The 26130-nt window shown below is 36.9% G+C and overlaps 2 long non-coding RNA genes across 4 annotated transcripts; one reads left to right on the plus strand and one right to left on the minus strand.

Moving 5' to 3' along the window:
- The first annotated feature begins 201 nt into the window (after nt 1–201).
- On the plus strand, nt 202–10560 carry LOC126784547 (uncharacterized). 3 transcript variants are annotated; one of them, XR_007670949.1, is made up of 6 exons: nt 202–632; nt 773–864; nt 962–1064; nt 1165–1268; nt 1826–1872; nt 10503–10560. It is a non-coding gene; the product is annotated as an uncharacterized LOC126784547 (long non-coding RNA). The 3 variants fall into 3 exon arrangements; XR_007670948.1 differs by lacking the exon at nt 10503–10560 and adding an exon at nt 2455–2646; XR_007670950.1 differs by lacking the exon at nt 10503–10560 and adding an exon at nt 2455–2646 and having other exon boundaries at nt 806–864.
- A 12244-nt stretch (nt 10561–22804) lies between these two features.
- LOC126784561 (uncharacterized) lies at nt 22805–25866 on the minus strand. Its single transcript, XR_007670951.1, has 6 exons — nt 25353–25866; nt 24837–24931; nt 24612–24748; nt 24194–24353; nt 23522–23733; nt 22805–23071 (listed from the first exon to the last, which is right to left on the minus strand). It is a non-coding gene; the product is annotated as an uncharacterized LOC126784561 (long non-coding RNA).
- Between the last annotated feature and the right edge of the window lie 264 nt (nt 25867–26130).

Consider the following 26130-nt stretch of genomic DNA (forward strand, 5'->3'; position numbering starts at 1 on the left):
TATGTTGTACATATATGTACAGCAGACAAACCCCCGAATGGAACCCCTTCTTTTATTTCTTTTCCCTTTTCTTCTATTCTTCTTCTCTTCCGTTCTTCCTTTTCCTTGACACAGAGAGCCCAGCTCTCCTTCTTTTCTGCCCAGAACGCAGGGCAGTCGTCCGGCCTCCTCTCGACGGCACGCCACTACCAAAGTTTCCCTCTCCCTTCCCTTTATCAACTCCAATTCGTGGAACTCACATGCAACCAAGGTGCAACTAGATCGGAGGAGGAGCCCGACGGAACTCTTCCGTGTTTTCCGGCAAAGCTTTGACCTTTGGCTTCGATTATGATCTTTGGAGGTAAGCTGCAACTCCTTTGACATCTCCAATCTTTCAGTTCTCTTAATTTCTTGAATTGGGGCTGAATCACACTTTCTTTTATTTTGCATAATTGCTTTGAGGTAAACCACCGTCTCTGTGATATTTTTCCTTTATTTCGGCGTCATGATGGCTAAGGAAGAACCAAGGAGAATTCTGGATATGCATTTCAGCTACTACTATGAATTAGGAGAGAAGCAGAGCCCTTATTTCGTTGTTGAATGCTATGAGAAGTTGCTGTTTTGGATTTCTGACTCTTTGTTTGAGATTAAAGGTAAAGACTTTACTGTTTTGGAGTTTGTTGGATCGGTGAATCTCCAATTTGAATCCCAAATTGATATCTCCTTTCTTGTTCTGGATTTGTATCTGTCTTTGTTCATTTATGCGTTTTCTACGACCTTCATGGGCAATTAGAGTTGCTAAGAAAATAAAAATGGAGCCTTGCAGCTACAGTTGCAAGCTACGGGGATGGTTCAGCGCATTTATCGAATTGTGAAGTCCAGAAGGTAATCTTCTTTTGTTCCAAGCTCATGTAATGTATTGGTGTTGCTGAGATGTCTTGATGCTTTGGAATCTTTGTAATCGACTTCAATTTTGCTGAAGTGATGGAGCATAAGCTTGGTTGGTGATGTTGTACACCGTTTGGAATTTCGGAGGCATAAGAAAAACGCCTGGGAGTTTCTACTTGATCAAGTTTGCCTTCTAGGTGAGTTGATCTTCCACTTTGGGCTGCATTGTTATTTTTCGAGCTACTGCCTTATTGCCTATGGGCATTTTGCTTAGAGTTTTGGGTTTTTGACATTTAGGAGGCATGCTTGCAGCCTTAAAGCACAAGGAGGCAGTGGAGGATTTCCGGCAAGGATCTGAGGACCTCCAACAACATTATCGAATTTCGACAGAAACTATTAAGGTAGTTTCTCGTATTTCCTTTTTAGGAAAGTTCGTCATTTCTAAATTAGAAATCTTTCTTTTTCTGGAAAGTTTCCATAGCAGGAAGCCCTTCTGGGTGTCCTTAGTAGATTTTGGGTTGACTAAAATTATTCAATTTACGACTTAACGTATCTTAATTCCTAAACTCGTTAATTTAACGATTATTGATAGATAATACAATATGTAGCATTGATTAAATAGTATTTATAATTTGGTAAATTCTTTGAGTTATCAAATGATATTTACTTATTTGTTCTGATATGCGTAAACCCGAACAATTACGTTGTTCGAGTTTATTAAATTATTTTGTGTTATGAATCGATAATCTGAAAACAAGGGTCAAGATTAGTTCAAAGTCAACATTTGATCAATCTCCTGGTCAAATCATGAATGACTTAGTCAACCCAAAGTCGATGTTAAACCTTTCCTATTCAAGTTAGGAAAAAATTACGTTTTATTCTTTTCTACGTTGTGGAACTTAGAAATGTATTTCCACAGTGTTACTTGAACATCAATATTTTTCGAATGATTGCTCAGCTTTTGGAGCATACGTTTGGATATGGGGATTCTGCTCGACAATCCAGGTAGGGGAGCTAACCCTCCACAAATTATAAATTCATAGTTTATGCCTTGTTGAATGTTTTATTATACATTAAAGTTGCGAAAACGCGAGGCTAGACAAGTTTTGTAAGATTAGTTGGTGAGATCCTCGTATGTGATAGACCTGAGAGTGAACAAGACCATAGAGATCTAGGTATCCTACGGTGTCGATGACCGTGAACCTCCGGAGGGGCAATGCCTTATTTATTATTGGATCCATTCTTTATTATTCTATTGAGGGCATTCCATTGAAATGAACACTCTTACTCTTTTGTTGTTTCAACAAAGGAACAACAAAGGTAGTTGGGCTCAACTTAAGAGGTGACTTGTTCGCTTCCTAGTCGTTAGGATCGGCCGTGCATTCTTGTAGTTGTAACTACCACTATCCAACCAAAAAGGAACCCCTAATGATTTAGCATTGATTTTGAGTTTTTCAAACTTGCATAAATGTGTTTAAGGTTTCTCAGATCTAAAACCTACCCTCAACGTTTTATGAAAACCATTTTGTATCCCTACCTGTTTTCAAACCTATATGGGCGGCTGGTCCCTACAACAGTGTTTTGCAGGTTTTAACTCGTGTTCCTGGAGCTAGGAGTCATGTAGAGAAGTGAAGTTTGCGTTCCTTGTTCTAGTTCTTTTATTACTTCTCTATTGTTAAGTTTAGTATTTCCTGAGGTTTATTTATGAGAATTGTCACCTTGTGAGTTGTTCTCTTTTGGGTCGTTGTATTTAAATATTTTTGGGCAGGTGACTCTTATTTCCACCCTCCGTACTTATTTTGTAAACTCTTGTTTCGCGAAAATATTTAAGTTGCTTAATTTATTTGTGAAAATAAAGTTGTATTGTAAAAATCTTTGTCATAGATTCTAGCTTGGTGAGAGTTCAAATGACACCTTGTCGTTTGTTCGCTTGCCATTTTACATTTATTCTTGTTTGTTAAGCCTAAAATCACTCCAATATACTGTTCATGTTCCATTCCGGGATGTGACACAAAGGATGTTCCCTTATAACAAGGGATTGTAATTAAGAGACATATTCTATCTTGAATGCCTCGAACTCGAAATAATTATACTCCAGTGTACTAGTAAATATGAGTGAGATGGCATTGGGTGACATTTTACACTTTTGTGCAATATGATATTTTTGCCCAGCTACAGTGACTAATGTTACTTAGTCAATGCATTTTAAAATTGGATCATGGTCAAGATCTCAATCCAATTGTTGGCTATAAAATTCTCATGTAGTTCAAGTAAACGAACATACGAGAATGTCTCGATGCATTTATGGTTTTATTACCAAAAACAATATGTTAATGCAATGTAGCGCATTACATACTACATGACACTACCTACATAAGCCCGCTGTTTTAATTGTGGCATAAATCTGGCTTACGCGATATTTGTGTGGCGCAATGCACACTTATATGATCTTTGATGTTGTTATTATATATCTATTTTGGTTCTCCATAATCTTTGGCGGATTAGGTCATTATCTATTGATTTTGATCAATACTTTGCAAACTAGCATTACAAAACGCCGAAGGACTACGAGCCATGAGCATTTGCTCTCAGCTTTATTTTGAACCAACAATGCTTGTTGTAACATATTTGTGCCTCGTTGGCATGGTGAAGCTTTGATTGATGTCTTGTTATGACATGTTTCCACCTTGTGTTTGGTGATGATTTGTAGTGTTATACATCATGTAATGCACTTTATATCCCACCGTTTTAAAAGATAGTGAGGTTTTCACAAAACTCGAATTGAACTAACGCTCGTACGAGATTAGGAGAGTGGCAAACTATAACGAGTTCACGAGTTACGGCCTTGGCAGTATCGCCAAGATGTTTCGTCCACCGCCTGGTTTTACCCCTAATGACATCAAAAATTAGCCGAGCTCTTATCTCGACCCCTAGAAACCTTGCAGGCCCCCTGATAGCCCCTACTGGCCCTATCGCAACCCCCAACAGGACCCCGCACAACCTCCGTAGCCTCCCCCACACGGTCTCCTCACGTACTCATAGCATTTTTGGCTCTATATTTTTCACGCCGGAAACCCTTTTTGGGTATGTTTAGGCAACACCGATCCTTGTATTTGGATCTATGGTGTATATGCATGATATTTGCATGTCAAAATTACTCGTGAATGATGTTGAGGGTCTAAAACCCTTAAGTAACGTTACGCGGCCATTTGGGACTATATCAGTGCACTTACCAAGCTTTATATTGTGATATTTATATGTCATGACCTAAGACTACTTGTTTCTATATTCTTGTTTATGAATATGTTAAAGAGATGTTGAGTGTAGCTAAATGAAAGTTATTAATGGATTTAGTTTTTAATCTATTGTGATTACGATGACTAGGTCATCACATAGAATCACGAGCGGTTTAAATGCTCAAGTTTAGATGCCTTATGACATTATTATTCAAGTCACATGCTTTTATGTATCAAGAGAGCAATTGAACCTAAGAATTGGTTTTTGTCATAGTAGTTGTCTATGTTGATGAATTCACAATGATACCATACGTAAAAATTGGTGAGACGATAAGCTACTTGAAGGCAATCCTTGTGCCAAAATTATTTATCACCTACAAACTCATTGCGAAAGAGTTCTTATGTCTCGCTTCTAAAATGTAGCGCATCTTATGAGTCGAAATAGTGTGAATTGTATTCTTTCACGATACTATGATTCGGAACAATGAATCGATGACTCGTATAGGCTATTCTTTTTAGCAAAGAAGTAAACAGATTAATAAAATTCCTCCAAAGAAATGGAGATGTAATCATGCGTTGACAAGTACACAAGGCCCCTCTATGATCCTTCATGGACTATGCTCAATCTCCAAGCCTATTCTTTAGCAAAGTTTAGGAGTGACATACACCTTCATACGCTAAAGAGAATGAGACATAAGATGGAAGCCTAAATTGACTTATCATGATTCACTTTGATGCTAAAATATCTTATGGTGATACATATATCATGGTTAAACTCAAACCATAACACTTATATGTTATGGAGCACCCATAACTGACAAAAAGTAAAAAAAAAAACCTAAAATTTAAGGATTTACAGATTGCGAATTTGTCATTGTGAAGACTGGTTCACCTACTTTTCGGTGGGCTATTAAGGTGCTACTAATGGTCATTGATGCCTAACATCTAAGGCTACATACTCATGAAATTTGAGCCCATTTGGAGACCTGGAACATGGTGAACCGCTCGACACAATTGCTCACTGACCTCTGGCGCGTTTTCTAGTAGGTTCGGTAGCTTTCCGATAGGTTCGGCAGTAAGACCGGTAGCATTGGATTCCTAACACTTATATTTACTACTCCTAAAATTTCATAGCATTCGGGGTTCGGTAAGTCAGTGAACCATTCAAGGAAGTGTAAAACAAAGGTTCGATATTGGTTAATAATGTGTTCATGGTTCAACCGAGATCTATATTGGGACCCATATATATTGATCAATCCCATGCTTCACACGATAAACCAAAAGTTTTTATGGAACCATAAGCTAGGTGACACGTCCCGCCCCAAATTTTACCATAATATTGAGGCATATCGTGCGAGAACCACTATCAAAGGAGATATACCAAAAATTTCGGCATAGTCTTCCTTGAAAGTAGTCAACCCTACCTGCACAACACGACACTCCCAATATCTCAAATTCAACCTCAACACCTGGAGCCACCATGCTTTCCAAAATTTCCAAACTACACAATCACAGGGTACCTTACAGAGTACGCAGTAATCATCACGCATAATCGTTATTTAATATCATCGGACCCCTAGAGCTCGTAGCTCGTCTTAAACCACAACCGCCCAACCCACTATAAGACTACAAGGGTCATTAGTCAACCCGTAAAATATAATTTCCTCAATAGTTACTCGAACGATGAAAGTATCTTAACAATTTTTGAGAATCTCATTCTCACGAAAATAATCAACAACACATCTCACACATATCAACTAGTCCCCGCTACTCTAAAATAAATATCAATAATAGAAAATGAACTAACCCCGCTGGCCTCAGTAAATTGATCATGCCATATCATATGTCATACACTATGCCCTCTCCCGGGAAACTCAGAAATGTTCCCATACTCCCATTATTGGGCTTTCGTGATATTTCTGAATATCACATCGCCTCCTGGGCGGAAAGGAATGTCATAACAATCTGCTAGCACTCATCAACGTGCCCCTCCCGGGCAAATAAATGTATCTCCGATACTCCCGAAATTGTCACGTCGCGCTAACGGAGATGGTAATGAGCTTTCGTAGCATTGCCGCCATACCACATCACCTCCCAGGCGGAAAGGGCTTGGGTGCACGACTCGGGGTAGCCATCAACACCATAAAGTGGAATATACATATACAGTGCTAGCATCATCATCATCATATCATCATCATATCATCATCATCCGCAAGGCCCATATTTACGAATATATATATATATATATATATATATATATATATTATCTATACCTCGTTGATTATGATGGAACAATTGAGTTGATAAGGCTTCTTTATACCTCGTTGATTCTAATCGAATAGTCGAGTTGATATGGCTAGCTTATACCTCGTCGATTCCAATCGAATGACCGATTTGATAGGGCTTACTCGTAGTTCAACTCATTTAAATGACCAAAAATAATACCACATACAATTTTAGATCTTCTATAACAAAACAGAATATATATACTTTTTTGAAAATCCAATTTTCGGTAATTTCTCAATAAATCGTAAATTCCCAGAAATCTCATTTCCAATAAATTATTGGTAAAACAAAATATAATTCTAAGAGAATAATTACTCAAAAATCATGCATGCATATATTTAAAAATAAATGTTCACTCACAATAACAGAGCTACGCTGACGGTCGGTCCGAAGCCTCCTCGACTCGAGTCTCCTAACCTCCTGTTAAGAGACATTAAAATTAATTACCACATCCCGATATAATTAATAAAGAGAATTTAATCACTTTCACTCGCTCAAATCCGATTCAACCTCAACCAAAAATTCCTCAACTTCACCAACAACCTCCATATACTCATCAAAATATTCTCGAGTCCTAACATCGAAGGTTCACCAATTTATGAATCGTTACCACACCTTTTTACAGATAAATACGGAAATATAATTGCCCAAACAACCTCAAAACTCCTCCAAAAATTCTAAGAAAATTCTTACACCATCGTTGACCATTAAACGACTCAAAAAGCTGTCGAAATCAACTCCGGCACGGTGGCAGCTGCCCTTAGCGCCGCCGGAAGTGGCGGCCGGCCGGTCGTATTCCGACCACCACCAATGACAATTTCACCACCACAATATAAATGACATTCCTAACAACTTTCTAGTTCACCACAAAGTCTAAATCAAAGCCTAAACCATCTAAACTACAAGAATACAAAATCGGCACTATTCACCAGCCCTAGAAATTGAAATCTTCGATCCTCCTTGCATAAGTTGAATTGAATCAAATCATTTTAAGGTTTTACTACACATAACCCAAGATTCAAAACCCAACAAGAATTACCTCAATTGGTTGCTGGAGTAAGGAGTTATGCTCACTCCTTCAAATGGAACACTAGCTCTGTTTCTGCGTTTCTGGGCTCCCAACAGCTCGAGTGGAGTTACCAAACCACCATAGATTTGTAGAGGAAGAAGACAGCTTTCCAACGACTTCTTATGCGTCCTAATCGGAGGTCAGACGGCTGGCTGAAGGAAGATCCGGCTAAATTCTTGAAAAAAAAAAAAGACAATGAACAGTGCCGCTCGGGTTTAAATTTCTGATTTTTCCTCTTTTCATCCTTATTTATACTATTTACCAAAAATACTCCACTTCTTTTTTGATTTGTAACGTTTTCATACGAACTCCAATTTAAGCGTGCCGCATGTATACAAAATCGTATCAACGAGCTCAACAACTTTCGTGAAGGAAGTTTTCCCGTAAAACGTATAAATCGAAAAGTCAACTTTTAGAGTCGCTACACTTAGTACGACTCTCAACAAGGGAAGAAGGTAAAAAGATCTGGGTCGTAACACTACGGCTTGTAGCGTGTCATATTTTACAGTGTCCATCTTTACCACCATCATTGACGTTACGATTATAACAATTCGCATGTTAGTGTTTCAAGTCTAATAATATGCATGTTTGTTAACTGATTATGTTAACGGTTTATCGTCCATATATTTTATGTGTCAAATTACACCTTCACAAACGCATAATGATGGGTTATTTGTGGTTGAATTTTGTATTTGAATAAGACATGAACTTTCACCTATGTCCGCTTATAAATACCTTAACATGTGATCTCGTTTAGTCACTTTTGATGAGTCAGTCTCCCCGTCGTTAGGGGGAGAGATGAACAAGTTTGTTCAAGTTCAACGACTTGGTTTTGTCGTGGTCTGTACCACTGTGCCTCATTATGTTCCTAATAGTCCTATAAATGGAAGTGACGAGATTAGATATACATATTGCAACTATGCCTGTAAGGATTGATGTTCGACAGATGTAGTCATGCTTTGTTGGTGACGTGGTGACTCCACAAATGTGGTAGATGGTGTCACTAGGCCGTGGCTCTCACGAAAGTGTGGAGAGACCACTTGGTTCGATAATACTTGCTGAATGCAAGTTAGGGCACAACGTGATCAATGATCAAAGATACTCACTCGTTTGTTTTCTTGGATGATGGTTTTCACGCCTCAATGTCAATACCAATCCAAAAAGAGATCTCGAAGAATGACGATGTTGAATGAGTTTGATGTCGAACCATTCATACTCTGTTGAAGCAAAATTTCAACATTGTAGATTGGCTTACATGGAAAGTGTTATCTGGAAGAAATTGTTGGTGATGATCGACCCACGTCGCCACCACAACCTCCTCGAAAGCCTTAGGATCCAGTTTTAACAAAGAGATAGGTCATTGGTCAGGTAATGTCAACACCGCACATGTAAATCCTATTAGTTATACCTTTGTGAGGCGTAGTGAGAAAGAAAAGAGTTTAGACTCACATTATGGTGCAAACTCTCTGACAAAACACATTGGAATCAAATATGAGACGGCTTGTTCTCATAATACCTTGTCAGTTGGGTGGTTTCCAAAACAACTGAATTTGTAGCTTATGGTTACATATCATCTCTGTTGGGATTAGTTTTAACCTAATTCAAGTGCCTTCAGACCACGGTGCACGTTAACTTGATAAATGTAGGGATATTAAAATGAAGTGTGATAAACTCTTGATGAACTAAGAGCGAAATGCTGCAATTCTGATGCTCTTTGCTTAAAACTCAGGGCTTATCACCTTAACCATCCAATCAAGTCTATTACACTGGATAATGCAGGAGAATTCAATTCAAGATTTTTTATTGCATGGCGGGATAGAGGTTGAACATCCTGTAACCCCATGTTCATTTTGCATAATGGATGAGTAGGAGCGACAATTAAGCAGTTATAACTTATATCTAGGGCCCTCGTTACGCATAAGTAATTTACCCATAGCTGTATGGGGATATATAATATTGCATGCAACTATACTTAGAATGAAATGATCGTGAGAATACTAGGTCTCGAAAGTGATGACCGTTATTGATGATGTTATTCATCGGTTGGCTAAAGGCAGCAAAGACATTAAACTAATGCCTACAAGTATTCCATGAATCAGTCAAAGTTATGAGAAGACATGTTTCCGCCATATGAGCGACGATGAGTTTTAAGAGATGAAACTCTCCATATTTAAGTACGATATGTGTTTGCATGTACTTGTTGTAATATACTTGACTCGACTTCTCATTCGGTTTAAACTTGTAAGGCCAAGATGATGGCTGAGTGAAGTGATCACAACACGTTATGACGTCAAATCCTATATCCCAACACAAGACACTTTAATGAAGCGATTTCAGAATCTGCCAAGATTCGTAGGTCAACTTCCATGAGACCTATATGGCATCTCACTTGTTGGAAAATAATAATTTGTTACCATCGGAAATATCTATGTGTCTACTTTTCAGAGACACTAACCATTTAATCATATCTATTATATTGAGTGAGTTATAACTATTTTAGTAAAATATGATGGATCTGTCAGGATACTGCAGCTGAGTCAAATTCAATAGATCTTTGTGATCAGCTCAGAACGAAGTAGGTTGTGAACCATATATCATTGAAAAGTCACGGGTGTCTACTTTCCAGAACTTTTTACAGTTCATCTATACCTATTGTATCAAAGAAGTTATGAATGTTTAAATATGCCAAGGTCATACCACGCGTGAATGTGTTTTTTATGGCAAACTCGTTTTGGGTTGTTATGCAATTCTCTTTCTTTTGATCCATGTACGGATAAGTGTACATATTTGATTTAAGAATGTTTGATGAGATTTGATATTCAAATCATTGACCCATTGCTACTTTTGAAGAATGTTAAGAGCGTTCGTATACACTATCTATGTAAACTCCAAGATTGAGTTACCGATCAAAGGCAGTTGTTTTGCATACTTCAGGGAGAGTCTCTGCCACATGTTATCTTCAATTATAGTTGGTGCGTTGTGCTCTTTTTCCCTTTGACCAAGCTTTTTATTTTACTCATGAGGTTTTTGTTTTGCTTGGCAAGGTTTTTACAAAGGCAACAATATTGCACCATGACACATTAAGATCGCGATACAAGGGGGAGTGTTGTAGGAGAATTATCTCCGTAATCTTCTTATGTATTTTGTCCTAATTAGTATAAGTTAGTCTAGATAAAGAATGATATATAATTCCTTATTCTACGGAATACTCAATATAATGTTAATGAATAAAGATGATGTTTTTCTTTATTTGGATACGTATTACATTCTTCTGTAACAACCTCCATATTTGCTATTTATACCTCACTAATTATTAAATCATATTTACCCTTCTATAAACTCTTATCTTAATTTGTTTTAAACTCTCACATCTACAACATATCTCTATTTTCCATTGAAGCATACTATAGTCGGGGAGGTTGAATTAGATTTAATTTAATCTTTGTTGTAGTAAAATTGTAGAGTGTCAGGTTGAAAAATCTTAAATCTAATAACTTTTCTACAGTGTTAAAAATCATATTGTTAATTAATTTTATGAAAGTAATTTGTATTAACTGAGATCGTTGTTTTTAGTTTGAAGTTATTAAATCTCAAGTTGGAGCAAAAAAAGAGAAAAATTATAGTGGCAAAAATAGAATTGGTCTACTCTTCTTATTGCATAATCCCTTTATATAGGGAGAGTATTACAATGGTAATTACATCGTATATTATGATGACAATAATGACTAAACGTTACATAATAACTATTGAATGTTAATCACTTAATGACCTCTCATTTGTTACATTGACGAAGACACATAATGTGTTTTTCCTTCAACACTCCCCATTTTGCCAAGTTAACGGTAAAATAGTGCATAAGGTGTTACCTTATCAAAAACCTTGCCAAGTAACAAAAACTCAATGGGAAAAAATAAAAAATTGGTCGAAAGAGAAAAAGAGCACAACGCACCTATTACAATTGGGGATAACATATATGTGCTAGACTCCCCCTGATGTCTACATCTCCCCATGTTCTTTACATTAATTATAGGACTTTTGATAACTTTTGTATATTTATGTGTTACATTTGGTTGATGCGTATATCTTTATGCATATCTTGCGACGACGTGGACAATGTTTATTTTCATCATGTCGTTTTCTATTTTCAGTACAGGGACTAAAGAAGCCTAAACCTTTATGTATTGCTATTGTGTGAGCGCAGAGCTATACAACGAATGAGATGTCGAATTTTGCATTTTATGTTAAGTGCAGTAATGCGTCTTTGCACTTGTATAGATAATTTCATTTCCCAACACTTATTCGTTATTTTCATTTAGACGAAACATATATATCTTTAAAAACTTCAACTGATAAGGGAGTTATAGAGGCCTCAGTTTTAGCCTTTAGAGTACCTAAGTCGATTGATGGTTAATCATCAACATTACAGTCCTCGAGATCCATATCAAGACTGTGTATTTCCAAAGATCTCTTTCATTCTCAACTTTGGATTTACAATACATATCGACATCTCTTTAGTTCATTAAGAGTCTATGTACATCCATATTGAATTCGCAATGGCATAATGCATTTGATCCCTATTCCAATTCAAGTGTTTTACTTTGTGAACGTTTCAATTCCTTTTGTAGTGCTTCGTGGTTTACAACCACTTCTTGGGTGGATGAATCGGTTCTAGGACTTCATCTATATTGATGTGCTCATATTATCCTATATTTCTATGCATCATATTCTTAGTTTATTTGTTTAGTTCTCTAACTCATGATTGATTTATGTTATTTTAATGTGTTTATAGGTTGTCTCAAAGAGAGAAAGAGGCTAAAATTAACTAATAAAGATTAACTTACGATTATGTTCTTCATTGTCAAAATATGCCTGTGCAGAACACCCAATGTTGCCGACGTACTGCGTGAGCCTTATACCATTGGAAAGATACATATGTCTATTTTATGTAGGATTTTATGGATTTTAATTTCGATATTTTAAGAGAAAGTTATGATCGTTTGAGTGACGAGAGGACAGAGCTGAAACTTATCCGGGTTCACTAGCATTCATTGAGAACTCAAGTTTCATGGCACAAATGCATCAATTTTAATTCGTCAAGGTCAATGATTCAGATGGAGATGCAAATATTATATGGATTCCTACTTTTACAAAAGATATTTCAAGGTTTTCCCATTCCATATCAACATAGCAATCTGAAACCAAGTCTTACAAGGAAATTGAAGTTAAAGATGAGCAATAATCTTCCCTATATAAAGGATCACGAATTTCATATGCAATGAGGTCTCCAGAGCAAATATAGACGCCAAATGAGCAGAGACCATCCATCCATCATCCCCATTCAATTCTTTTATGTTTTTGTTTTGTTTTCCTTGGTTATAGTTTGTTAAACATTTTTCTAGGATTAGGATAATGTCATATCAAGATTATTTATGTAGTTTGATGTTTAATTGATGGATTCATAATTTCTTTATGATGAATTCTTAGTCACTATTTTAATTAATGTTTTATGTTTAAGTTATTTGATTGACCACCTTAGGGCTTTGCATCTCGTAATTAGAAGATGAATTTGAGGCGTACCTGCAATATAATTCAAATTAGCTTCTTGTGATTAAGAGTTGTGAATTACATTATTGTCGTACCTAAAGTAATGGTTTTCATGATTCTCTTGTTTTCTATAACGTAATGACTCCTTCATGTTAATTTTATGCCATACCTGGATAGACTGCATGCTAGGATATACGACCTTTGTTGTACCTAGAGAGTATCATACACTTAAGGAAAACTATGATCTAAGTGCCGTACTGGGACTTAGATACGAGAATTGTCATCTAGAGATATGAAAGAATTTATTAGTTGCATTGATACATAAATATGATTGTTAGTGGTTGATTCTGATACCCTAGGTTCTATCTTGTTTGTTTCTTTTATAATTTGTTATTTGATTATCTAAAATCTATGTTCTTAGTTTAGATCAATTAAGTTAGGATTGAATTGATTCTCAATCCCTAGTTGGAACGACCTCGTACTAACGATGATTCGTGCGCTTGCGAGTTTTAATTAAAATCTCACAAGTTTTTTTCTTAATTTCAATCCCTATAGAGATATCTTATTCCAACATTCACAAGCTTCATTTGTCCATTTTTCGGAAACTACCAAACTGATAAGGTAGTGGAGTGCAATGACATCCATTAAGAGAATATCTTTTTTGGTCCATTACAAAGAAATATCTCCTCGTAGTAGATTCCATTGCGTTTGTGGGAGACCTTCCGCCATAGGGTTAGTCTAAACTCTTATTTTTCATTACACATCCTCACAAGGACATATGATAGGGTTTACACTTGCGGTGTCGGCTTCACTTGCCGAAATACCTATCTCTTTGTTAGTGAATATTAGTTCATGCTGGATCACTCCTTTCCATTTGGCCAAAATTACTACATTGCTATTTCTCAACGAAGTATGGTTCAATATCAAAACAAAATATCCTATGTCCTGATATACTTTGTATTTGTAGAGATCTCTATATTTTCAAGGATTTGTTCTAACATCTGAGGCGTCCCCCAGTGATAACATTTGAGATTATGGATCAATGGATCCGATTGTGCCAAACTCGCTTTCTTCCTTCAATTGAGTATATATCAAACTTAAGGTGGTCTCTCCCTCTTCCTTGGAGAGCCACAACATGTGACACCATTTATTCCACTTTATAGCGTCACCATGCCACTATCAATGTTGACGACGCAATGCACAATTCCTCTTGGGTGGCGTCATGTCCTCTTCTTAGGATATCAAACCTTGCAAGCATATTTACAGCTAATATCTGTGATCTCACCACTTTGTGCAATAGTGAGGATCAAAATGAGACATAGTGGGGACAAATTGCGACAATTCATATAATTCCACTTGAACATTCTTTGTTTTTATATCCCTCTAACGCGGGATGACTGTTTAATCAAATCAAAGTAATATTCCGTATATTTGGCAGAAAAGTGATCGTATGTCAAGGTGTTAACATAGCAAACTATATAGTTGAATGCTCATATCCAATGAGAATAATTACACATTAATTGGCTTCATGATCGGTTCGATTACTCGACATCAATATTAACCCTGTAAGCATCGTAAGTAGTATAAAGTAAGAGGGTATCGTTCACAAACCGGGGATCCACCAGGGCAAAGAATCACAAACATTTAACAACGAATTCACATAGATATAAAATGATTTTGATATAAGATCAGATCAAAATAGAAAATATAAAACCTAAACTAATATATACATGTGATCAACGAACCAACACATAAGCAATCACCAAAAAAATCATTTAAGAACAAAGCAACAATATCTATTCTCAATCATGTTCGTGCTGTAGGTATCATAATCCAACTTAGGTTTGATCATGCATCAAATTCCTACATGGTTCCTAATGCATAGACACTTAACTCATTCGAGCTCAACTACTTGTCTTGCAACGAAATGTAATACACTAATTCATCATGCAATTACGTATCACATAAAGAGATTAACATGTTCAAAGCACTATCCAACACCAAACTTAAGCAAATAATCAGTGAGATAACAAAAAACAAAAACCAACCAATCAACTACTTGTCTCATAATCGTTACTACCTTTTAATGATTAACATATGCAACATCAACTACTTGTCTTAATCACACATGTAATATAAGAACACACCGAAAATTAATCAAGAACATGAACATAAACTCATGACATAAAACCTAAAATCATTGAATAGAAATCAAAAACTTTATCAATACACAATTCAAAAGTCACAACTATCCCATAGACAAGATTGAAATTAACTTTAACAAAACAAAAACAGAAATCATCTAAGAACAAGAACAAAGAATGCCGAAATAAAACATGAATATCATAGAGTTACACTTTGAAATATTCCTACAGGGTTACTACAAAGAGGAGCACCGAAATCTTCAAGTGAATGGATATCCTAGGCTTCTTACTTTGGATCGAAAATATGATGAAGGATGAATTTCATATTCTAGGGTTCTTATTAGGATGAATGTGTTTGGGTAGAGCTTTGGCTAGTACTTGTGCGCAAGGTTGATGATGATTTAACAATGATGCTGAGCCTCTATATATAGGAGAACAAAACAGCCTTCATGCATGTCCCAATAAGGAGATAGAATCGGATTGGGATGTTGATATGTTCTTTGATATGGACTTAGATTCTTAAACTCCAAATCCAACTTGATGTAGGAAACCAAATCCAAATGGGAGACAACCAAGGGCTGCACGGCAACTCTCCATCTTGAACTACGAAATGCTAGGCTGGCCTCCCTTATCTCCTTATCCAACTCGGATATGATCTCCTAGTCCAACTTGGAATGCATCACGGCTCCACTACTCCTGAAATTGACAAATAAGAAATAGGAAAGAATGAAAATATGAAAGTAGAATCCTAGTCGAGAAAGGAATCATAGCTCAATAAGGATTTCTAACACTTAGCACAGTTTCATCATCAAAACTCTCATATTCGAAATAACTCTACCTAAACAGACTAAATGATAAGTATGAACCTAAAACAACTAAATAAGAAAATAACAAAGACAAGAATATGTCATAATCATATTAAGAACGTCACACTTTGTGCTTCTATCAACAACCCCACACTTAGACTTTACTAGTCCCTAGCAAAATAATAAAAAGGAAAATCAAAACATCTAAACTAACGACTCAACTATAATGCCTTCAACATTTTGTCTCAGAGATCTTCAAACTCATAGTATCAAGAATAACACTCAATCGAAATAGATAGGAAGAATTCAATGGTTAATAAACATGAGATTTCGTTTAACAAGTAAGACATGGCATAAACAAATGTGATATTAAGCTCAACATGTTCAAAACAAGTTCAAATTCAACTCACAAAGGATATGCACTTCGAATCTTTTATCTCAAGAACATGGCAAATGCTTAAAACCTTTTCACAAACAAGAGTTATAAACACATAGTGAAATTGAAAACCTCAAGAAATATACCAATCATATGCACAAATGAACCAAAACCGTATGCTTACTCATGAAACAAACTCCACAAATCAAGAGCTACTCATCTTAAGAATCATGCATATATTTATAACAAGGTTGGGTTAGGCTCGGCAAGAATATAATATTTCAGGGAAAATGAATCAAAAAAGTCACCTTTAAGACTTAGCAGAGCAAGAACATCCACCTTATATCGCCAAACTCCATAAAACAAGGACAAGGTATCATCATATTGGACCAATTCTTCACTTTAAACATTGTGAAAACGAACGAAGGCTAAAGTATAACATCATTGAGCCTTCACCAAATACATCACAACTCCAAATTCACAGGAAACATAGTTATGCCGTGACTTCTTCATTCTTTTCATTTTTTTTCAAACCGTGTATATATCTTTTTTCCTTCTTCTTTTTCTCATACCTTCTTTCTATTTTTTCTTTTTACATGGCATACATACATTGTTACGACCCAAATATTTTTGCCTCTTTCCCATGTTGAGAGTCATACCAAGTGTAGCGACTCTAAAACTTGACTTGTCGATGCATAAGTTTTTCGGGAAAATTCCTTTACTAAAGTTGGTATGAAGAAGTTACTAATCAAAAAAGATATTTGGGAATTTTCGGAAAATAGTATAAATAGGGGAATTAAAGACAATAAGAGGGATAAAAATCAGAAATTTAGGTCGGGTACTGTTCACGGATATTGTTCACTCGAAAAGGAGAAAAACCCAGATTTTGTTCCTCCCGAGCCACCGGATCTCCGCCGTCCGGCCACCATAGACCGGCACACCGGTCCTATTTGAAAGGTTGTTGTGTCCCCTGTCGATTGTTATCAGCGCCACCTGCTATCTCGCCACCATTGTGGAGCGGTGAAGCTCGGAAAGTCCCCCGAAAGTGCACAGTTTCACCGACCTTGTCCTGGCCGGAACTCCCTCCTCCGGCCACCAATCGTGCATAGAGGATTCTCACCCTGAGGAGAGCTCGGAGCACCGGCAGATGTAAATATACTGTGAGTGGACATTTATTTTTAAATATATGTATGCACGACTATTGAGTTATTTATTCTCTTGGAATTATATTTTATTTTATGAATATTTATTTGGAAATGGGATCTCAAAGAGATGTGAAATTATTTTGGTAGTTCTTTCAGAAATGAGATTTATGGGAATTTACGATTTATTAACAAATTACCGAAAATGATTTTTTCGGAAAAGTATAAAATTCTAATTATGTTGTTTATTTTATTTTAGTTTTATTTCCTTATTTTGTGACATGTGAGACATGTCGGGATATATATATATATATTCTATTCTGTTATAGACGTTTAGAAATCGTATGTGGTATTATTTTCGGTCATCTACATGAGTTGAACTACGAGTGGCTTGATCTCTTGTCAAAAGGGTACGTAGGCAGCCTGACCAAGGATTGGGTGCAGCCACCATTATTTAGATTAAATATCGGTTAATTTTTCCTATGTTGATGATGATCGATATATTGTGGGTTCATTTAATGTTGGTTGCTATGTCTTTGTATCGATTGATGGTAGATATGATTTTTGAACAGTTGTATTGGTTTTGGGGTTATAGTTGCATATTCGTGGTAGGATTGTGATATGAATTGACTGGAACGGTATATTTGTTATTTATTTGCTCTCTAGTAAGCCATACCAACTCGTTCATTCGATTGGAATCAACGAGGTATAAGCAAGCCCTATCAACTCGGCTATTCGATTAGAATCAACGAGGTATGGGCAAGCCTTATCAACTCGGCTGTTCCATCAAAATAAACGAGGTATAGACAATATATATATTTATTGTTGAATATGGGGTTTTCGAAAGATGATGATATGGTGATGATATGATGATGATTATGGTGATGATGATGATGATGGTGATGATCCTAGCACTGTATATGTATATTCCACCTTATGGTGTCGGTGGCTATCCCGAGTAGTGCACCCAAGTCCTTTCCGCCTGTGAGGTGATGTGCCATGTCGGCAATTCCACGAAAGCCCGTTACCCTCTCCGTTAGCGTGACGTGACGGTTGCAGGAGTATGTGAGTACACATTTATTTTTCCCGGAAAGGGCAGGTTGACGAGAGCCAGTAAAGTATTATGATATCCCTTTCCGCCTGGGCGACGATGTGATATTCAGAAATATCACGAAAGCCCAATAATGGGAGTATGGGAACATTTCTGAGTTGCCCGGGAGGGAGCATAGTGTTTTACATATGATATGGCATGATCACTTTAATGAGGCCAGCGGGGCTAGTTCATTTTCTATTATTGATATTTATTTTAGACTAGCGGGGACTAGTCGATATGTGTGAGATATGTTGTTGATTATTTTCTTGAGAATGAGATTCTCAGAAATTATTAAGATACTTTCATTGTCCGAATAACTATTGAGGAAATTTTATTTTACGGGTTGACTAATGACCCTTGTAGTCTTATAGTGGGTTGGGCGGTTGTGGTTTAAGACGAGGTACAAGCTCTAGGGGTCCGATGATATTAAATAACGATTACTGCATACATTGTAAGGTACCATGTGTTGCATTTTGAATTGTATTTATGGGATGTGATTGTGGAGTTTGGAAATTTTGGGGAGCATGGTGGCTCTGGGTGTTGAGGTTGGATATGTGATATTAGGAATGTCGTTTTGTGCAGGTAGGGTTGGCTACTTTCAAGGGATACTATACCGAAATGTTTGGGTATATCTCCTCTGATAGTGGTCCCTACACGATCTTCCTCGATATTAGGGTATATTTTAGGGTGGGTCTTGTCAGTTGGTAAGAGCATTAGGTCCTTGCATTTAGTGTTAAGACACTAGGCCAATTATTTCTTCAGGCGACATATGTGTTGTGTCGCTGGAGAAAATTCAAATATCTCACTTAGTAGCATGTCGTCGTTATAGCTATCAGGCGTCGCTATAAAGTATATTAGGCAACATGAGAACAAAAGTCTTATGTCGTCTGATATGATTTCCAGCGACAAATATTATATGTCGCCTGATATCCATAACAGCGACATGCTACAAGGCGACATATGTGAATTTTCAACATGAGGCGACATATGCTTGAAACCCTCTTTTGGCTGTTTAATTAGATCTTCTAGCAACATATAAACGTCGCTTAGATAAGTTTTAGATAACAAATAAATGTCGTGGTTGTGCGTTTTAGACGACATATAAGCATTGTTGAGTTGTAGATAAATGTAATATATGTCGTTGTAGAGCAACCATGACTGTCACGACCCCAAATTTCGAGCATAAAACTCAAATTTCGAAGTCATGAAAAACACTAAAACAATCTCAATCAATCGAAACCATTTTAAATGCCACAGCGGATCATCTCTGAGTTCAAAATACAACTCAGTCAACCGATTATTACAAACCAAATTTATAATTTGACATGATAACAAATGGAAATGTATAATCCTCACAAAGAAATCCACAACAAAATCCTCACCACATGATGTAAATAAATAACTCCAAGTCTTCTGAGCGGTCCATCGATTCCCGCTAATCCACACCTGCGAAGTTATCCCCTACACCATCGAATTGGTGCACCGGGATTGTAAACAGAAACCCGGTAAGCTTCGCAGCTCGTATGAGTAAAATAACAAATACCACCCGCATATCAATATATACGAAAATCACAAAACATCAATTATAAATACACTCATGAGTCAATGGACGGCCCATCTGGTTGTCCAAAAATATGAAAATGAAAGTGCTCATGAGAAATTGGGCAACCCCTCGGTTTACCCAAATGCATTTATAACACGGGTACTCATGAGCGCTGGTACACCTCTGTTACCCCTCATGTAGTACACCGCCGACATTGGGCAACCTCATGCTACCCAACATCTAAAAATATGAGTACACATGAGCCGATAACCCATATGTTACCTCACATGCAGTACTCCGGCACACTAGAGCTCTAACTGTATCGTAACTTTTGCCCGGCCAAAGGCTAGATTCCAACATGCCAAACACGTCCGAAGACTGGTCCAAAGACAAAAACTCGTCCGAAGACATCAATCACGTCCGAAGACAAAACTCGTCCGAAGACATAAATCACGTCCGAAGACAAAACTCGTCCGAAGACATCAATCACGTCCGATGACATAAATCACTTCCGAAGACAAAAACTCGTCCGAAGACAAAACACGTCCGAAGACATCACACGTCCGTAGACAAAATCACGTCCGTAGACTGGTCCGAAGACAAAAACTCGTCCGAAGACATCAATCACATCCGAAGACAAAACTCGTCCGAAGACATCACACGTCCGTAGACAAAATCACGTCCGAAGACAAAAACGTTTTAACAATCTCCATGTTAAAACCTCGTACAATAATCATCCTGTCATATTGTACAAAACAAATCACATGCTCGATATTTAAATCTCATCATCAAAATGACATATTCACAACGAAATCATAACAGTATATAATATAGCAAACTATATATATGTACCTATTTACCATTTATACAAATATATATATATTCCACTATATCATATACATGTCATATTTCATTCTTTAAAATTCTGCATAAACTTGAATCTCCGCAAGGGTAGATTCGTAAATATGTGAGATTTTTACTTACCTTATAATCTCGTGCGTAATTCCATAATTCCGATTGTAATTCCATAAGGTTTGAATTAACGATCACCTTAAAAAGATAAGAAAAAATTTAGAATCGTTACGTAAACCTTTAAATGCCGAAACAGTAATAATATGTTACTGTTCAGCAATTTCTGGTTTTACGAATTTATTGTTCACGTATATATACTGTTTAAGTATTTCTGTACGTATGAATACTATTCAAAATGTAAATACTGTCGCAGTAAATAATAATTACTGAATTACCCTTCTAAAATTACTTTTTACATTTACTGAAAATAATTTGCATATATATTTACTGTACGTAAAATAAATTTACATTTACATTACGTAAATCACTTTTTTACATTCACCGTCGTAAAAATAAATTTTTACAAATTTACTGTTTCAAAAACACTGTTCACGCGCGCGCCGCCGTCGCCCAAATCCTCTCTCTTTCTTCCTCCTCCACCCCTGCACGGCCCAAGGCGGCCCCTACACCACCTCACGCTCACACACGCGCCGCCTAACGCGGCGGTAATCCACCCTCCTCCGATCTGCACAAAAATCACTCAAAACCAAAAAATTTCAATCACACATCCTCCATTAATCAATCCTTTACCTTAATCATTCCTCGAAACCACCGTGACGTTGCTGGCGGAGCTAGAACCAGGCGGTGGTGGAGGTTGAGCCGAGAGTATGATGGTGACACGATTTTTGCCTCGATTGGTCGCAGGTGGTGCCAAGGAGGAGAAGCGGCGACAGAGGGCTTGTCCCCGTGCCCTAGGTTCGCCGGAAAAGACGCGTGGAGCGCCTGAGGTAGCCTCTGAGCTTCGGGTTGTCTCGAGGAAGCTAACGGTGGTGAGGTGCGGTGCGGCGAGCTTGGGGTCGCTTGCCGAGGACCTGGCGAGTCCGTAGGGCGTGGCGGTGAGGACCTCGTCGCTCCAGCTGAGGAGATCGCCGGAGGCGATTTGAGGGAGAGGTGAGATCGAGGAGAGAGAGAATCTCGAGGGGAGAGAGAGAGAAAGGGGGAGGCGGATGAAGGGTTTCCATTTCTAGAAACCCTAATCCCTAAAATGTTGTATTTATACTCTTTTCCAAAATCGAAAACAAACTTCCGACGTTAATAAATTTCACGTCCGACGTCCGATTCGAACACTTGACGCGTCTACAAACTCGTATCGACGAGTTCTACAACTTTTGTGAAGGAAGTTTTCATAAACGAGCGACAGAATAAAAATCGATTCTCACGGCGCGGAACGTAACGTTTTTTCTAAATAAACGTTCCGATAACGTTTCCGTTTTCGATTTCCGACGTCACAAAACGGAACAAACACAATTTGTAATTTTCACAACTTTATAACTTTAGAAATAATCTAATAAATTGTCCCGAAAAATCGGGTTATTACAATGACGACATATAATGTCCCTTGTAACTCGTTTTTGTTTATGTATATGTCGTGTGTGTCTTATTATGGCATCAAATAACATCGCCTTTGTCTTGTTTTTTTTAATGTATGTCGTGTGAGTGCTAATATAGCAACATATACCATCTGATTTGTCTCCATATATTTGTCGTTGTTGTCTACTTCTAACATCATATAGTTTTAGTTTGTACTGTTGCCATGGCATTTAGAGCACATATTTATGTTCTTCGAGTATCATAACCAAATATGAAAAGAGATTGTGGAGGAGAAAAACCACAAAATATTCGGGAAGAAGAAAAAAATTGCTCATTCATAAAGCAAAAAATGATCAACATTGTTACATTTCTGCAAATGGTTCAAAATAAACAATAAAATGAAAAATAACTAACCCTACAATGTAGGCAACCTCGTAAACAACACAACAAAATAGGCATGCATGTCGTTACCGAGCTACTACAGTTCCGATATTATGCAAAATATGCATCATTGCGCTGGTTCTGCTCCCCAAATACCCCACATTCTCAAGCATATCAACATTTGTTGCATTAAAACAAAAACCTTCAATAAATAAATAAAAAATTATGTGATGCTTATAAAAAGTAAAACACAAATCAGTGAAGTTACAGGTGCATCTAATCCCTTATAAAATACTAACCTCAAAAATCACATGATTTCCACCTTAGTTAATTATTCTTAACAACAAGAAATTCCTTGTTTTAATAAAAACAAGTATGATATCTTACATAAATTGGAGGAGGGTATATAAAGTTTGTACTAAAAAATATGGCTGTGATGGCCCAAGATTATTATTCATTTAGATCAAATATTGATAGAGATTTATCTATGTCAACCTAGATGGGTCAAATGGTACCTAATAAAGCTTTTAAAATCAAAGCATCAAGCATGTGCTTAAAAGAGGGAGACATGGAATTATATAATTTATAGTAACAACATAAAATTTTTGACACAATTTAAAAGCACAAACAAAGTTTCAAGAGTAGAATTTACCTCATGTACAAACAGTCTCCATAGAATTGTCCATGAATTTTGTTGCATTAATCCACCGTTTGATAACCTTCCACCATCAATACATCGTCAGACTCACCTTTATTTCATGGTGGATCATTAATGCCAAATCGTCAATCAGTTACAAGAAATGAAGGAGATATAACAAACTGATCTATAATTCCATCAATAACATCATCATCTGCAGAACGAAGCTGCAAGATGAAAAAAATATAAGTAGAAAATAAAAAAAACAATAGCTTTTAAGAAGTAATATCAATACTAAGTGAAATACGCAATTAAATTAAACCTTATGAAAAGATAATTGATCTTCATTCATAGTATCCATATTAACTATCCATGAAAAGTTAAAAATACTAGCTTCATAATTCCCTGCCCAATTATATCAGTAAAGGGAATAGAGCTCAATTTACTATACCCATAATTAATTTGATGTGCACCAAGTGAATCATACTTGATAAGCACAATAACAATCTCACATGCAATCACAGTTTCAGGTAAGCTACTCTCAACAACATATATTTCCTAAGATTCTGGGTTACACATTTACAAGCCTTTCAACAGATGCATACTATGATAACATGCAAACCACCTAGCTAAATGAAGTTCTTCTAAGAATATAATAGAAATTTTCTTCAAAACCTCAATTATTACCTGTGGTAAAAGAACCTGAGATATCCTCATCCCGTATTCTGAGACTACACTCTCAAATTTCTTGCTATCAATTCGCCCTAGTAGAAGGCGTAAACAATTTAGAAAAAAACTTTATGGTCTCAGCACTCTCATCCTTATTCTCAATCTGACCTGCATAAAACTAGATACAAACATACATATATACTGTATCAGAAAGCTAGTGATTCCAGCAAGTGAAACTAAATAGAATTCATGCAAATAAATTATTGATAACCCCAGAAAAGTGAAGTGGAAGAAATCAAGACCAGATGATAAACTCTGAGATAAAGCCTAAGAAAAAGGAATTCTTATTACCTTACAATCTTCACTATCCAAAAGTCAATCGTAAAATCGTAGATTAGAAAACATAATGAAACTTTAAGTAGTTAATATGTCTAACCTGTATGCCTGCTAAGTATTGGTCCAACAATTCTTTGTAATGCTAGGAAATGTTTTGATCTTCCAAATGCATTACCATGCCATACTGCTTCCAACAAGAAGATAGCAGCAATATTCCAGTTTTGATAACCTTCGAGCCTGTCTTTCATGTTACAAACAAGTCATCATAACCAACACAAATTAGACGCCATAAGATTGGTAATATTTATAAAGATGGATAAAGGACCTGCCTCATCTTTCACGTTATGATAATGTTCTTTAATCTCGTGCAACCACTTAAGCACTTGCTCCAATCCTTAGGAATGTAAGGGTCGGCTTTTTCTGCTCCAGTGCAGAGCATATAATAAAATTAGCATGCTAGTAACTTCAAGTAGATCAAACAAGATGTAATAAGTTGCTGGTTTGAAGAATCTTAGATAGTTACATCAAAGATTTAGTGACAACAAGATGACGGTACCGTGGAAATCCTCTTTCTTAAATTTAATTATGTAAAAAAATATAACAATATCACCAAAATGAAAATTTGAGAGCTGAGATGTACGACTGTATTTAAACTAAATTGCTATTTATTTCCCGCTTGAGGATAATAACTATAGCTATCTATTGTGAATTCTTACACAATCAAATAAAAATAGAATGTCCGACGGATATAGCGTAAGAACAAGGAATTCTTATTACCTTACAATCGTAAAATCGTAGATTACAAAACATAATGAAACTTTAAGTAGTTAATTTGTCTAACCTGTATTTCAAAGTTCTGTAAAACCTAGCCATCGTGGGTGATGGAGCTAGCGGCGGAGGTGCGGCGGCAACTACAGTGGAGCTGGTCAAATCCAGAGATACGATTAGGGGTTCTTCTATACGAGAGGTACCGACCCTGATTTTGGTGATGGGAAGGCCAGAACGTCGCCGGAAGTTGGAAATCAAAGATCATGAAGCTTAGAGCGCCGTCAGTGATGCTGGTGCGAATTCTTAGCCTCGGTGGATACCCAAGCTTCTGGTTTCCAATCCTCTTAATCTTTGAGGCAGGGCACCGACGGCGGTATGTCAAGGAACTGCCAGAATTGGAGGAGCTGTGGCTGGTGAAGGTAGAGAGGTTCGGAGGTGATTTGCGTCTCCGATGCCTATAGATTTTGGAAAGGGAATTCGGTGGTGGTGGTGGTAGTGGCGAGCCGAGTTGGTGGCTGAAGGTGAGGTTCTCGGCATCGGCAGAGGAAGAGGAAGCTCGGGGAAGATGAAGAAGAAGAGAGGTGCGACAGAATGAGAAGGGGAAAAAAATGAGAAATAGGGTTTCCTCTCTTCTCTATTTATAACACTGGAGAAAAGATGAGAATGCCCTTGTGACCAAATTTCAGACATACATAGGTGACATTTATATGTCGTCCTATCAAGGGGGCCAACTTGCGTCTAGATAGAGCAACTTTGGGAGGGAGAGTAATCCAATTAGCTCTCCAAAAATATATATGTCATATAAGTATATGCGAACACATATATAATTAAGTTATCCCTAAAAAAAACAT

This window comes from Argentina anserina, chromosome 2, assembly GCF_933775445.1.
Source record: "Argentina anserina chromosome 2, drPotAnse1.1, whole genome shotgun sequence".
Lineage (NCBI taxonomy): Eukaryota > Viridiplantae > Streptophyta > Magnoliopsida > Rosales > Rosaceae > Argentina > Argentina anserina.